Source organism: Eubalaena glacialis, chromosome 20 (assembly GCF_028564815.1).
Source record: "Eubalaena glacialis isolate mEubGla1 chromosome 20, mEubGla1.1.hap2.+ XY, whole genome shotgun sequence".
NCBI classification, from domain to species: domain Eukaryota; kingdom Metazoa; phylum Chordata; class Mammalia; order Artiodactyla; family Balaenidae; genus Eubalaena; species Eubalaena glacialis.
The window spans coordinates 18,037,815-18,051,963 of NC_083735.1; the positions used below are offsets into that span (position 1 = coordinate 18,037,815).

The window sequence follows — 14,149 nt, forward strand, 5'->3', positions numbered from 1 at the left end:
ATAGGCCCATATATGAGCTGTGAGGATGTGGTTGGTATGTGGTGTGTGTTTGGAGGTACTTAGAAATGGGCCCAGACTCTCTGGAGGTAGGTGAACCTAGGAGGGAGTGACCATCACCACTTAGCTGGCAGGTACTTGGGCAGCAGTGGCTTGTGGCCGCCGCAGGAGATAAAGAGTGACCAAGAATGAGTGATCCTACCCTGCAGGAAAAGAAGGATTAAATGGTTTGGTATGACATTAGCCAGCCTGAAATGTGGTTCATAAAAGCCTGCTTTGATCAGGGTTCTCCAAACTTGGCTTGGGACAGTCCAATATAACTAGGAACTGAGTTTGCCAACTTCTAACAATTTACTTCTAAACAAGTTTTATAAAAGATTGCCCTAATGGTAGTTTCCTTTTTTTTGGCCGCACCATGCAGCATTCGAGATCTTAGTTCCCCGACCAGGGATCAAATCCGTGCCCCCTGCAGTGCAAGCGGGAGACCACTGGACTGCTAGGGAAGTCCCTGGTAGTTTCCTTTCTAAAATGACTTCAGTGTTCTTTGAAATCAGCAGTTATTACTCTTCTATGTGGGTGGTTATTCATGATATTAATGTGTGACTTTTTCTTGTTCACTTGGCTCCAGATGAAAAAGACGTTTCCATTTTGGGGATGACAGATTTGGGGACTAATCTTTACTGTGTAGATAGATACAATAATACTTCATTTTCATATACCATAAGTAAATTTGCAATTTGTGATTGCCCTGATGTCTAACTTTTACACAATCAAGGAAAAAATGGTTTGCTCCACAAATTTAGAGTGTAAACAAGGTTGAACCTAGTGGTATTTTACTTAGGTAAATAGCTTTCAAGCATTTTAGAAGTACATACTTGCATACAAATCTGATTCCCAAACAGCCTTGTTTGTTCATTAAAGCTGGTAGGTTTTCCTTAGCCTTGTGTTTAAGTCCCATACTGAAGAGAAGTAAAAATGTATTTACTTAAAGATAAACTGTATTTAGGTCTTGCGAGTAGGCCCAGATCTAAATTAATAAATGTTTTTGTGTACACATTACTTACATGAGTAAAAGAAAAACCACACATCCTACCTGTAGTCTAACCTAAAACTTTTATTTCATTTTGAAGTTGTAAAACTATAGATAGTTTTAAAGGCAGTTAAGGTTTCTTTTAAGGAAACATTTACTTCTTTAGTAGGGTTGAATGGATTCTTCTTGAGCAGTGAAGGAAGATGAAGAGTGGGTCATAAGTTTCTCAAGCTAGCTGGAAAGGGCAGAGTGGTCGTGAGGAAATTTCTTCCAGGTATTGTCATTTCGTTTGAAATTGTACTGATTTCATGTTTCAGTAAGAGCTGTGCTGAGCTGAAGGGCAGGCCTGGCAAGCCCCCTACTGTGTGCACACAGCAAGAGGAAGAGCCGAGACTAGGAAGAAAACAGCTGGGAACGAATCGGTCTTCTAGGTAAGGTGCCATGGAGAGAGGGTTTTAAAGCCCTTAAATTACCTTACCATTCTTTTAATTCGTGCCTTGTCAATTTATATTTAAGTTCAATGCAAAGAAAAGAAAATCGGTGTTTAGTTTGAGGGCGAATCATTCATAATTACCCTGATCTTCTGCAGTTAACCAAAACATTTCAGGACATTTTGTGTCCTCAGTTGGCACTGAGGATGGAACCCCTCTGGGAGAGAGTCACACTTATCAAAAGAGTAGGAAGGAGAGGTGAAAAAATATATTCTTGTGTGAATAAACATATAGCTTAACTAATGTTTATGGCAATGTTCACGTTTGACTGTTGGTTGTTAACTCATCTTCTATGCTTTTTCTGCATTGGAAACTTGGTAATATTTAACTTGGGCATTATTTACGTACACCACAATTCTGAAGGAAAAGTCAGTATTTCTTCATCTTATTTCAGATAAGCAGGTCATACATGTAATGTGTTCAGCAGTGTTCAGTGACAAATGAGAAATTCCCTTTTATATTTATCTTGTAGATTGTCTTGATGGTTGGTAACAATTAATGATTTCAAGTTGAAACTGCATCTTTTAAAAACATAGTTCCCTTGGCTAGCTTCATGGAACAAAAATAGAAGCCAGTATAGATCTAAGCAGTCTAAGATATGACATCCACACATGGAGTCACCCCCTTTTCCCAACCTCTGTGTCAAGTTGATTGAGTTGTATTTACCAGAATAGCTACCAGTTAAATCTCCCTCTGCTATAAAAAGTCTTTTCTTGTGCAGTAAACTGCTACACTCTAGTCATCTTATTCCTAGGCAGATTATAGAGTTGAACCATGTTTGCACACTTCTACTAACCTAACCTAATAGTCTATAATTCAGATGAGGATTTCAGATGTCTTGGTGGTGAGAGAGTAAGCAAGATGGGAGAAATGGGTTACAAAGGGTAAATTTTTTTATCTACCAAGAAAAATGCGCTTGTTTTGTTGGGTCTTCAATCTAGACACTATATGTAGAACCAGGCCACTTATACATAGTGTACAGTTAGGATTATGTTTTTATGTTAAGTGATGAATAAAAGGCATGAGTAACAATCCTTGCTGTTGGAATCTTTTTTTTTTTTTTTTTTTTAATTTTATTTATTTATTTATTTATTTTTGGCTGTGTTGAGTCTTCGTTTCTGTGCGAGGGCTTTCTCTAGTTGCGGCGAGTGGGAGCCACTCTTCATCGCGGTGCGCAGGCCTCTCTTGTTGCGGAGCACAGGCTCCAGACGCGCAGGCTCAGTAGGTGTGGCGCACGGGTCTAGTTGCTCCGCGGCATGTGGGATCTTCCCGGACCAGGGCTCGAACCCGTGTCCCCTGCATTGGCAGGCAGATTCTCAACCACTGCGCCACCAGGGAAGCCCTGGAATCTTAAGTTTGATTTTCATCCGCCTCAAACCATGTATTGAGCACTTTCTACGGGCCAAAGACTGTGCAGGGTAGATATGGGGAAAAAAAAGGAAAACTGCTCCAGTTCTCAGAGGAGTCAGCCAGAAAAGCCTCCACCATTGGGAAAAGGGCAGTTTTGGACAGTTAGTAAGTGTGTCCAGGTTACTAGACATATTCTCTTGAGTCGTTACCATTGTGTCATACATTGGAAATTCTGCTTACTACATTGACCAAATTTAGGTAGACATAAAGTTTTTTTGACATTTTTGGTTATCTAAAGACTCCTGATCCTTAATCACTCTTACTCTTTTCCTTCTCACCAAAAGATACTTAGCACTACGGTCTGTGGTTTCACTTACTTTCTCTGGATAAGCTTTTTAGTGACTTTTTCCCAGATCTTTTTATTACTTCTTATGAGCTTCTTGAGGATAGGGTCTAAACCTGATGATGCTGGGTAAGATTGTACTTTGAATAATTATTTGTACCAGATGTAGCCTGGAATAAATCATCTAGAGCTCTGAGCTCTGATGGCATGGAAGTTTGAAATTCTTTCTTCAGTGAGTCACAGCTACTAGAGGTCTTTTAAGCCTGAGATATTACTTTCCTCCCTGCTTTTCTCGACTTCCCTCCTTGTCCTCTCCTGGTGCTCCCTCCCCTCCATCCACTGTGATGTACTCAGCAAGCAGCGCAGCCTGTCACTTCATGTCCCTCTGGAAGACTGTACCGTTAGGAGTTAGGGTCCCATAGAGCTGGAAGGCATGAGGCTCCTATTCCTTCGGAGTTATAATTCTGTTTTATTATGAAGTGCCATTCTCAGAACATCTGGCATACCCACGTGCAAATACTTGTACAGAATTAATTCCGCTTGTGATCATTTTATTCCATTCTCCATTTAGGCAGACAGTCACAAGTTGACAGTTTCTTGTGAATAGAGACTTGGGCTGTTTCTTGTCTGGGGAAATATGTATTTACATTTTAAAGAGGGATTTAGATGAATTTTCAGTCTGGGATTGTTTCTCTTAATACCTTTAATAAGATTTGTTTCAGAGTAGTTTTGCGTTTCTGTAGAACTTTTTGATGATTCACTAGAATTGCTGGTTATTGAATTTGATGTAGTACTCTCAAGTATTGAATTTTGTGTTTAACGCTTAAAAATTTCTGGTGTTGCTTTATGGAAATATTAAATGACAACTATGCAGAGTGATTTACTAATTCATTTTAATGCCAGTATAAGAAGAATGGGTCCAGTCAATGAAAAGGGAATGGAGATAGGAAAAATCCTGCATTTCTCTTTTTATAAAAAAAACTTTAAATGATTTTATATTGCAGATGTGACTTTTTTCTCTTAATTGTGACTATTAGGTTAGAAAATGTTGGTTACATCTTGTTACGCTGAACATTTAAAATTTAATGTTAACCGTATATAGTATAGTTATATATGTATGACCGTATAGGTACATAATCAAATGAAAATTGTTTTCTACTTATATGGTATATGTGGAAGCCTCCAGGGCTGGTTATTGTTTTTTTGTCTCTGCTTGCTCTTGTTTTTATTAAAATTGGAATAATAAAACAAATAGAGGTATTTCAACCTTGAGCTAGATTTTGCTCACCCTGATGTCCATTATGAAACCTTGGGGGCATACTGTGTTATAGAACTGGAAAAAATGTTACTGGTATCCAGAACATTTGGCACAAGGATGTACTAGAGAGCGCACAGACTTTGAAGTTAGACCAAATAGGATTCGTGTCTGAGCTCTTCAATGTTAGCTCCGAGGCTTTGGATAAGTTAATTCAGTGCCTTTGCGCCCAGTTGCCTCCTCAGGACGGTGGGGATAATACCTGTCCCCTGGAGTTATTCTACCACACTGCCCAATATATGAAAGGTATAAATGCTAATAATTTTCCTTTGTTTCTTGTTTTAAACCTCTTCTGATTCATGGATAGGAAGTTTCATTAATTTTCTCCATGCAATTTTGGGAGTGTTGCTTGCATCCTCTGGTGCTGTCTGTAGGGAATTAAATTCCAGAAACAGGAGCCTGATAACTTTCCCTCTTCCTTAAAAAGAATTGGTTTATACCAGTACCAGTTGAGATTATTCATTATTTATTGTTCAACTCCACCTTTGTTACCTCTTGGTTTTCTTGGAAGTTTGTGCTTAGTGGAGTTGCTGATTTTTTTTATATTTGAGCTGTATTTTTTTTAAATTAAAGTAGATACTTTCATCTTTGCTAAAGTCTGTAAATTATGTTGCCAGTTTGCTGTCAGCACATTCTAAAAGCACTCAGAATTGAATCATCACTTTGAACCAGTAAAGCGCTTGTGGATTTTAAAGTACTGCCATCCTCTGTTCTAATTTTTAACCTGTAACTTAGTCCAACAACATTCATATTTAAGAGTTTTGGTTTTAAAATGTTACCATTAATATATATAATTATTGAGGTAATGCTGAATTTTCATCTTTTGGACAAAGTGAAATAAAACAGCACCATATGTTTTTGGAAAGTAACTTGTAAGCACGACATTAAGGACGTTTTCATTCAATTATCACATCAACCCTATGAGGTAAACAGGGCAGGTTGTGAGAGTTCTGTTTGATACATGAGGAAACTGCGAGGCAGAACTCTTTGGATAAATGTTTTGTATTATGATGAGTAAGTTATGGAACCAAGACTAGGACCCAGATCTTCCCTCCTGGTCCATTCCCCACTCCAAATAGGATACTGTTACTTGACTACTTCTAATGTCATAAGAAGTAATAAATTACTGTTGCTAGGATTTTCTTCACATTGCTGCTGCAATGGGATCAAAGGCACATGGTAGTTTGGAAATGTAAAATTTCAGATAACATAGCTTAGAATTATGGTTTGTTGTTTTTACATTTTCTAGCCACAGAACATAAAACAGAATGTTAAATCTTGTAAGCCATTATGATTAGTAGCAGAAATGGAAAATTGACAGTTACAGATCATTACAACAGTATCTTACATTTCTATAAGAATTTATAGTTTTCAGACTGCTTTTTCAAAAAGAACCTAATTAGATTCCTTTGAACGATCATCTGAATCATTTGATTATAGAACAATACATTGTAAAGTATACCCATTTTACAGATAGTAATGCAAGGTCATGCATGTTGAATAGCGACTAATATTTGTTTTTCTGAAACATTTTTTTTTTCCTATGGAAGTTTTGAATCCTATTTCCTTATTTTAAGCTACATAGAGGCAGGTAATTCTTGGGCAGATGGAGTTAATCCCAGGTAGAAATTTAACTAGGAGGTGAGGCCTGTTGTCAATCAGAACTGGGAAGAGAATGTCCCATAAAACCACAGTTATGCCTTGGGTATCAACCATGGTTTCTAGCCCTAAAAGTCAACAGTTCTTATTACCAAAGTGACTTCTAAGGAATGTCTGCTGTTAGGACTTGGAAAGGAGGCCCCTTCAGGGAGGTTGGCTCTTCCTTGGGCTGCCCCTGTGAGTTACAGGTGTACATACATTGACCTTCTGTTTAGGCACTCATATTTGCTAGTGGAAAGCCCAACATAGATAATCATTCTCAAGGCTACAGGAAGTCGATGTTTAATGAAGGTTGCGAGATAAAACATGAGGTGCTGACTTGTGTAACTGCACCCACACATAATGACACACACACACACACAGTGACATTTTTCAATTGGTCTTGGAGTGATTCAAATGGAAAATTATTTCCTTTTCGCCAAGTGGACTTTGAAGGGATATGGCAAGTGTCTGAAAGAGTCTAAACATGTCCCTGTTCATGATCATTTAACACTTTCAGGAAAAGATTTTATTTTAGCTTTGAACTCTACCCTGCGCACCTGGTCTATGCTTATTTCCCTCAAACAGTCTGGGCTATTTTTTGGGTAATTTCTTTAAGTAGCTGTACATAATTCAGAAATGAAAAGGATGCACAGTTTTTACATCAAATCATTTCTTTAGCCCAGTTGTACAAAGCTTGACAGTGGCCTTTGATAGGCACTATGTGTAAATGGTGGTTAGGTTTTAGTTATTTTACTTTCATAGAGACAGTCCCTTCTGTGTTGGCTCAGTACTGTCCTGAAACTTTGGCTTATTGTTTTAACTCATTCTTTTTACTGATTTTCATGAAAAGGCTTACTTTTTGATGGGATTCTGAAAATTATCTACACCGTGATGTAATATCCACAAAAGTAAGAATTTAATTTTGTTCACCTCCCTTATCAGGAATAACTTAGACGAGTGCTTTATATTTAGTTGACCCAAAAAATGTTGAAGAAATGCTGACTTAGACTGAGAGAGAATATTTTAGATTCTTGGGGGTCTGTTGGTTTGGGTTATAAGCACCTGGTACATGGTCCTGCTGACCCGCTGTTCAAGGTGACTGTTTAGGTCTGAAGCTATAGTGCCCTATAGGGTCATGGCCAGAGACTTACTCCTCTAGGAGGGTCAAGGTGAATATGTTACAGTAAAATGTAAAAATCTCCATAAGTAGAGCAGGTTTGATGTCCATAAGATCAAAGATGGTAGTGGGCGTAGTCAGCCTTCAAGGTTTCAGTTGGGTAGGAAGGGTTAGTTGGAATGTAGATTATAGAACAAGAACCAGGAAAAACATCTCACCCCGCAGCCCCACGGAAAGGCATTTTATTTTAAATATAGCAGTGAGTACATGTCAATCCCAAACTCCCAATCTATCCCTCCTTCCACCCTTCCCCCCGGTAACCATAAGTTCATTCTGTAAGTCTGAATCTGTTTCTGTTTTGTAAAGTCATTTGTATCATTTTTTTTTTTTTTTAGATTCCACATATGAGTGATATCATATGATATTTGTCTTTCTCTGTCGGACTTACTTCACTTAGTATGATGATCTCCAGGTCCATCCATGTTGCTGCAAATGACATTATTTAATTCTTTTTAATGGCTGAGTAGTATTCCATTGTATACCATATCTTCTTTATCCATTCATCTGTCAGTGGACATTTAGGTTGCTTCCATGTCTTGGCTATTGTAAGCAGTGCTGTAATGAACATTGGGGTGCATGTATCCTTTCGAACCATGTTTTTCTCTTTCTCTGGATATATGCCAAGAGTGGGATTGCTGGATCATATGGTAGCTCTATTTTTAGATTTTTAAGGAACCTCCATACTGTTCTCCATAGTGGCTGTATCAGTTTACATTCAGTGTAGGAGGGTTCCCTTTTCTCCACACCCTCTCCAGCATTCGTAGATTTTTTGATGACGGCCATTCTGACTGGTGTGAGGTAATATCTCATTACAGTTTTGATTTGCATTTCTCTAATAATTAGTGATGTTGAGCATCTTTTCACGTGCCTCTTGGCCATCTGTATGTCTTCTTTGGAGAAATGTGTCTTTAGGTCTTCTGCCCATTTTTTGTTTGGGTTGTTTGCTTTTTTGATATTGAGCTGCATGAGATGTTTGTAGATTTTGGAGACTAATCCCTTGTCGGTCTCATTGTTTGCAAATATTTTCTTCCATTCTGTGGGTTGTCTTTTCATTTTGTTTATGGATTCCTTTGCTGTGCAAAAGCTTTTGAGTTTAATTAGGCCCCATTTGCTTATTTTTGTTTTTATTTCCATTACTCTAGGAAGTGGATCAAAAAAGATCTTGCTGCAATTTATGTCAGAGAGTGTTCTGCCTATGTTTTCCTCTAAGAGTTTTATAGTATCCAGTCTTACATTTAGGTCTTTAATCCATTTTGAGTTCATTTTTGTGTATGGTGTTAAAGAATGTTCTAATTTCATTTTTTTTTTTTTTTTTTTTTTTACATGTAGCTGCATAAGTAGAGCAGGTTTGATGTCCATGAGATCAGACAAAAATGGTAGTGGGCGTAGTCAGCATTCAGGTTTTCAGTTGAGTAGGAAGGATTAGTTGGAAAGTGGATTGTAGAACAAGAACCAGGAAAAACATCTTTATGTTCCAACCTGAATTAATGGATGTGTTCTGGAATACATAGTGCTGTTTATTAGCCATGTGATCTGTGAAAAAAAAATTTTTTAATTGAAGTAAAATTAAGTAACCTGAAATATGCTTAGCTTAAGTGCACAATTATGAGTTTTGACAAATATGCATGTGTGGAACCAACACAGTAATCGAGGTATAGAACATGTCCATCACTCCCAGAAAGTGCTTTCAACCATGCGAACAAGTTGCTGAGCTTCGGTCATCAGTAAAGTGAGGATTATAATAACGCTTGCTTTACAAGGTTGTTGCCATTATAACAGTAGCAAATAACAATTGTGTGTGAGTTAGAAAGTTTCCAAAACTTTCATGTAACTCTTAATCCTATGGGATGGAATGTTACTGTCATATCAGTTTTTACAGATGAGGAAAATGAGGCCAAGATTATTTTTGGCTTGATCAAGGTGGGTAACCCAGTTACCGAGTAAATGTGGGAACTCTCCGTGAGTGATGCCTGCCCTCCGTGTCTAGGCAGCTATGGGTCTGTAGCTGTGTAGAGCTACCAAATGTTAGTTGATTTTATTTCTGTGAAAAGGCGAGTTCGGAAAGAGATCAGGAGTACACATTTGAACTGAGTTTAATATCCATTGCTATTTATTAACTCTGTCTCTTGGGCAAGGTACAGAATGTCTGGAAACATCAGGTTTAACATCCAGAAGGGGTGGAGGGATGGGAAGGAGGTGACTGTCGTGGGACCTGTCTGTCCCACTGGGCTGTCAGCTGAGAGGGTGACTGTGAGAACACTTTGAGGACTTTCAAGTGCTACACGCTCCTGTCGCTGTCGTTACCCGTGGAAGAGGTAGCTGCCTGCTCCCCCATACTGGCCTCACACACTGGCTGACTGTGGGCAGACAAGTAGGACTTGACAGTGTGTCAGGGAGAGGCAGTTCCCACTTGTCGGTTTCTCGGTGCCATGAATACTGTGTTTACACAGCGTTTTCTGTCTCAGGTCTCTCTGACATTCAAAAGCCTCAGACAGTTTTTCAGCTATTAGGTCAGCCTCACTCCACAATACTTGTCATTTTATTTGGAAAGAGTCTTTAAAGAGAATTCTATTTTGATTTTCTTTCTGAAAAGTATACCCTTGGTACAAAACAGTATGCGTTGGTTTGAGGTGGGTGAATCCCTAAGTAATCCGAAGAACTGCAGGATGTGTTCTGGCCTGAACAGATTCTCTGGTGCGTGCTTCCGTATTCCTGAAGATGAGCCATCCCCATCATGTGTTTAAATGCCAGTGATTAAACATAGCCCTTAACTTCAGGATTTAAATTTGGTCAGTTCAAACATCCTCTTCAAGGCTGTTCTCTTAAGGATTGTTTTCCTCCCTCCCCAGTACACCCACTCCTGGGATGGTTCTCAGTCCTGGAGGAGCGTTATAGCATCATGACATCACAGCAACGGGTGAGGGTTGCCTGGTCCAGGTGCTTCCTTTCAAGCTCTTGGCCTCTGCAGAGGCAGCTCCTCAGGGCTGGTCTTTAGAGGCCTCTGTCCATGTGTATCCCATGGGGCTTTTTAATTTTTTTTTCTTTTTAAAATACATTTATTTATTTATTTATGGCTGTGTTGGGTCTTTGTTGCTGCACGTGGCCTTTCTCCAGCTGCGGCGAGCGCGGGCTACTCTTTGTTGCGGTGCGCGGGCTTCTCACTGCGGTGGCTTCTCTTGTTGCGGAGCACGGGCTCCAGGCGCAAGAGCCCCAGTAGTTGAGGCTCGTGGGCTCAGTAGTTGTGGCTCGCGGGCTCAATAGTTGTGGCTCGCGGGCTCTAGAGCGCAGGCTCAGCAGCTGTGGCGCACGGGCCCAGCTGATCCGCGGCACGTGGGATCCTCCCGACCAGGGCTCGAACCCATGTCCCCTGCATCAGCAGGCGGATTCCCGACCACTGCGCCACTAGGGAAGCCCCCATGGGGCTTTTTTGTGTGCTGGCTTCTTGGCCTCTGTCTTGGCTTCCAGTGGAGGGGTAGAGCATATGCTGACCCTTCCGTGAGGGGTCCAGGGCTTTTCTGATCCGTTGGCCGTCTCAGCACTTCCTTTTGTGTGGGTCTTTCTGGTCCTCCTCTTCGACCTTCCTGGAGAGTGGGAAGTAGCTCCCTGTAGCCCAGCCGGCATCCTCCCTACCCTGCCCACCCTCCTCTTCCTCACTGCCCTTTTCACCTGACTCAGAGGTTCCTTGTGAGAGTTTATGAACCAGGTGTGCTTGGTGACAAAATGTCTACCGTGATATACTGAAGTGGAAAAAAAATGCAATGTACTAAGATTTTCATCAAGCTAATTTATATAATCTAAACTGAAAGAATGTTCTTTACTCTGCAATTATGTACTCCCTTCATTTCTGTGTTAAAATACCCTTTTATAATGTGTTGGTAGTAGTAAAAAGTTATTTTGTCTGAAGTATCTTTAGTGACAAAATTAAAAGCTGGCTTCCCCAGGTTGTCTCTCTAGATTTTTGGAGGGGAAATTTTACTTGTGCATAAAATCCGAAAGGCTGAGAAGCACTCATTGGCCTGTTGCTCATCTTCAGCCCAAGCTTCATCTTCTCCAGGGAGCTATGCTTAATCATGCCCTCCAGATCTGCAACAGTGGAGTCCATCCTCTGGGTTCCCTTAGGCTGTGTCACTTCTACTTTTTTTTTTTAATATTTATTTAATTAATTAATTTTTTTGGTTGCGCCGGGTTTTAATTGTGGCTTGAGGGCTCCTTAGTTGCGGCACGCGGGCTCCTTAGTTGTGGTACGCAACTCTTAGTTGCAGCATGCATGTGGGATCTAGTTCTCTGACCAGGGATCGAACCTGAGCCCCCTGCATTGGGAGCGCGAGTCTTAACCATTGCGCCACTAGGGAAGTCCCTGTCACTTCTACTTTTGCAGTTTTTGTAATTATTTATTTGTACTTTCTTGTCCTAACTGAACTACAGGCTCTTTGAAAACAGAGACTGTCTTCACCATTGTGTCCCTAGCAGAGCTGCTGGCACATGGTAGGTGAGTAATGAATTTTGTTGAATGAATGACAGCTCTTTTAGTAAAAGGGCACTTTATAGCAAGGATGAGGAAACAGGCAGGGTGGTGTGTGAAGTAACTGACCCTCACTTAGCTTCTTGGGACTGTTCTAGTGCTCTTGTATGGGTTTTTTGTTTTTTGTTTTTTGTAGCTAATTGGAAGCTTTGAATATAATAAAAATCACATAAGGATTATTTCATGCCTTGAAAGTCTCTAGAATTAGGAGAATAGTTCTAAGGAAATTGGTAAGGTTTAGATGGCTAACTAAAACATCTTACATTTATATGTTGGTGGGGAACAGAGTTATTCTCAACTGTAAATGTGGATTAAGTTAAACTACACTGCCCTCTTGCTTATAACAGCTAAGCTAGGAAGTTAGTATCCCAAAAGAATGGTATTATTTTATATATTCTGATTAAAATATTTTGTACAGGGGTTACAGCCATGCAGAGAAAGACATGAGTGGATACTGGAATTCTTCACTTAAAAAAAAAAACTAGGCTATTGAATTTCACAAATTATTTTGTGAAACAGTCCTCTCCTGTTTTTAAGTATAAATCTTCATTGCATCCATCTCTGCTTTTAAACTCCAAGCCGGCCTGTCTTTGCCATCAGGGCCACAGGTCTGTGTAAAGGGAAGCAGTGGTCCTGGCCTCAGTCAGTTTGGAATTTGTTGACCACAACTGGGCTGCAGGTTGGCGTTGAGGCTGGAGTCTTATTATTGAATTATTTCTGCTGAGAATTTATTGCTGAGGGTAATTATTTAGAGGTTTCTGTCTCAATTGACTTTCATGTACCAATGATTTTAAAGGCTGTCACAGTCAGGCTGTCATTCGATTGGGAGCCAGATTTGGACCATTTTCACGGAGCTAAAAACTTGGCATTAAACACGTTCACTTTAGAAATATAAAGCTAGGGCTTTCCTGGTAGCGCAGTGGTTGAGAATCTGCCTGCCAATGCAGGGGACACGGGTTCGAGCCCTGGTCTGGGGGGATCCCACATGCCGCGGAGCAACTAGACCCGTGAGCCACAACTACTGAGCCTGCGCGTCTGGAGCCCGTGCTCCGCAACAAGAGAGGCCGCGACGGTGAGAGGCCCGCGCACCGCGATGAAGAGTGGCCCCCGCTTGCCACAACTAGAGAAAGCCCTCGCACAGAAACGAAGACCCAACACAGCCAAAAATAAATAAATAAATTAAAAAAAAAAAAAAAAAAAGAAATATAAAGCTAAACAGAGCCCAGCTTGTGAATTTCCCAGTTCTCCTATAGCACAACAATCTGCATATTCAAAGTCTTTTTTTTTTTTTTTTTTTTTAATTTCACTGTCCATGCCTCCAAGTCTCTGGAGGACAGAGTCTAAGATCCCACAGGCTCATTCTTCCTACACCCCTGTTGGAGAAATGCAAAAAGTAGCCAGTTTTGGAGCAATGACCTTTTGTCCTGCTTATGAGGGTAAAGGAGGAGACGTGGCTGGGTTTCTCACTTCCTGAGGTCCATGTTGTATTCCTTTGTTCTCCTGGCACATTTCTATATTTAGCTGTCCTGGAACTCCGGAGTACATGGAGGGGAGGATACCTGACAGAGGGATACTCACCTTCAGAGCTGGAGACCCCCAATAAGATGCTAAATGCCACAGCCAGGACCAGTGAGTGAAACTTCTTTATTCCTTGGATCTGCAGCTCTGGGTCAAGCCTACCTGTCTTTTTCTCAAATACTAGAGCCTATGTGTTGTTCTTAACGTTTTCATGAGGTCTCCATTTAATGTTGTCGGTAGAAGTCTGGAGAGCAAATATTTGACACTGTAAACTTGTGGGTTCAGAAAACATGTACAATTCTTTATAACATGGGGATGAATGAAAGAGATAAATTTTGATATGGCATGATGTCCTTGAAGGAGAGGTACAAGGTGAAATATATAAATGTATTTTCCCCTATTTTTTATGTATGTTCTCCCTTGAAATTTCAGTTGTTAAAACATTCAAACCTAATTTGAGGTTCTTATGCTTCATTTTAGCAGTGAGATGGAAAAACCAAACATTTAACTTGACATTCATGTTACTATAGCTGTCTTTTATAGAGGTGTAGCGATAGATGGTGCAGACTTTTAACATCAGATGTATTTAGTGTTTCTGGTAGGCCTGTTCCAGTTGCAGAAGTTATAGTATATGGTTATTTTTATAAACAGCGCAAGGGGATATTTAACTTATTATGCCGTCTTGGTGTGCTATTCTTTTTTTGGAAGGTGACTAAAATTTTCTTTGAATATTTTTATCAATACCTACCTCTTCCCAAGGCTGTT

General features: G+C 40.1%; 1 protein-coding gene across 1 annotated transcript in view; it reads left to right on the forward strand.

Annotated features, from left to right (window-relative positions):
• Positions 1-14,149, forward strand: part of MTUS1 (microtubule associated scaffold protein 1) — a 160,568-nt gene that overhangs the window by 6,365 nt on the left and 140,054 nt on the right. Inside the window, 2 exon segments of the mRNA XM_061177204.1 lie at positions 1,345-1,458; positions 11,770-11,833. The gene's annotated coding sequence lies outside the window, so the exon portion shown is untranslated.